Below are 2,538 nucleotides of genomic sequence, written 5' to 3'. Positions count from 1 at the left end.
GCAACAACGGTCCCCATGTACTCAGCCAAGGTAAAGCGTTATCACAGGAAACCTAGGCACAGCACACTTTGTTTAGAAGCATTAAATATGCTCCAAAAGATTCATTAAATCTACCAGACAAGTTCCAAAGTAGAGATAGAGCAGTAAGAAGAATGCTGAGGTGTAGTAGAGCTAATTTTGCTTCATCTCCAACAGATTTATGCTGGTTATCAAAAAAACAAGTAGGAATATTTTAAAACTATTTGAACTACTCTGATTTGCAAGGATATGAAAGTTATCTGAGTTCCAATGTTTTCTTCAATAAATAAGAAGAAAGCATTGTATTAGAACTGCTTTATCAACCCATCTCGTAGATGTTGTTATCAGGAGGGTTTCAAGGAGGAAAATGTTGTTGTCTATAGAATGGAGAGGAAAACCTGTGTGGGAGCATAGCTAATGCCTGTGGTATTTAACAGGAGCTGGGGCCAACTCCATTCTGACTAGAACCTCTGTTCCTTTTAAAGGAATTGCCAAGCTTGCTAGCAAGAAATGTATAACAAAGGGCTCATGGATTTTGATAATTCTGACTGATGTACCATAATTTTATTTATGCCAATTTATTTCTAAATAACTGTTCTTATTTTTTTCTTAAGAAAGATGCATTCTGAGGCTTGTGAATATTTTTTTATATGCTGCAAGGTAAAAAAAGAGCTTGAAGTTTGGCAGCTGTAACTTGCAGTACCAGTGCTCGTGTGGCAGATAACTTGAAATTCTATCAATCTTGGCAATGTTCCTGGCCCCTCTTTATCTAAGAATGAACTGTCCTTGGATGGTTCCTCTAGGATACTAGGCATAAACAGAGCTTCTTTTCCCCTCCCTTCAGCATCTGGTTCATGGTCAAATTCAGGGTTAGTGTTGTTTTGGAGTTTGGGTTTTTTCCTCTCTCTTGAACAAAATGTATTGTAAAACATGAAAGAAAAATCTCCCTCCAAATTGCTGGTTTTTTCTACATCTTTTCCTGTAAAATGTAGTATCAACACAATGAAGTGTGATAGTGTCATGTCTACACTGAGCAGAATGAACTGTCATCTGGGTAATACAGCTCCTAGTTTGAATAATTCTAAAGTTTCAGAGATTTGTCTAGTATCCTAAATAGGTGAAAACGCAGACCTAACTTTATTACCAAATACAAATCTCAGTCATCAGATCAGTGAAACAATGAGTTTTTCGAGTTACACAGCAGGTGGAAGCAAAGTCAGCGTACACCATGAAAGGACAGATGAAGGTCCAAATGCTGATCTATAAACAAGGAGCTTCCCAAATCAGACAGCAGGTGGAACCAAACACCCGACCTTGCAAGAGCCAAGGTGTTTAAACACCTTAGTACTGAGAGGCCGTCAATGTATTCCAAAAGGCAAACTCTTTATCAGTAGCCCCGGTGGCCCACAGAGTTAAATTTTCCCTAACACTGAGAACTAGAAAGTAAATTAAATGCACTGCTTTCGATTTTATTTAACTAAATGTCCCAACGATAGGTTCGGTAAAAGCAGCTTTCATCCACTGAAGCAGTGATACGAACCGCCAAGCTGCAATGCAAGACCCAGGCTGGCACACTGCATTTCCTCCCCGTGTGCACCCCGAGTGGCGTTACTCACTTGTGAGGAGGAGAACGATGATATTCTGACCGGGCGTTCATTTGTGTTCTTTTTGAAGGACAGTGAGGATGCAATTTGCAGACACAACTACTTCAACCCGAAACATCACTTCTGCTTTCTCACACCTGACACCAAGGAGCAGATGACACCAGTAGTGCTCAGTTCTGTTCAGGGCTCCAGCTGCTCCATGTGTAAACCATATCGAGTAGATACATCCAGTCAGTACTTCCTTCATCTTAAGGTTTACTTCCCAAAAATTTCCACTGAAAAGAAGCCTGAATAAAGAAGTCCACGACTGGACACTTGTCTTTTTCATGTTACAACAGCACCCTGTGGTTGCTGCTTCTGTGGGTTTTGAGGGCCAGGGGGTATTACCTGAATGGGAAAAACCCATAAGTCTGGCAATTTCCTCCCTTTTCTCCTACTTTGAGTTTGGCACGATCGCCAGTAAGCACTCCAAAAATACACTGCCCGGTCAGAAAGGTGAAGATGTGCCCTCGCACTGGAGGAGCGAGGCAGGGAAGGGGCCGGCTGGCTCCGACACGGGTCTAACGCAACTCCGAGGCTATTTTTGTCAAAATTTCTGTCAAACCGTGTGCCACGGAGCTGCTGCAGCGGCCTGACCTGACCTGCTGCCGCCTCAGCGGGGAATGGCGGCCGGCGGCGCCCTCGGCGGAGCCGTCCTCGCCTCAGCTGCGGGCCGGGCCGCGGGTCTCCGCCACGGCCGGGCTCACACCGCCACCGCCGGGCTCACACCACCACCTACCGTCGGAGGCGGGCGAGACGCCGAGCGGCGCCGCGTCCCCGCCTCAGCCCGCCCTCGGCCCGCCCTTCCTCCCGCCGCCGCCGGCCCCTCCGTGCCGGGCCGCCTCCTCAGCCCGCCCGCCCGCCGGCCGGCCGCGTC

The sequence above is a fragment of the Strix uralensis genome, chromosome 13 (assembly GCF_047716275.1).
Source record: "Strix uralensis isolate ZFMK-TIS-50842 chromosome 13, bStrUra1, whole genome shotgun sequence".
In the NCBI taxonomy this organism is placed as follows: Eukaryota; Metazoa; Chordata; class Aves; order Strigiformes; family Strigidae; genus Strix; species Strix uralensis.
This window is presented reverse-complemented; position numbering follows the sequence as displayed.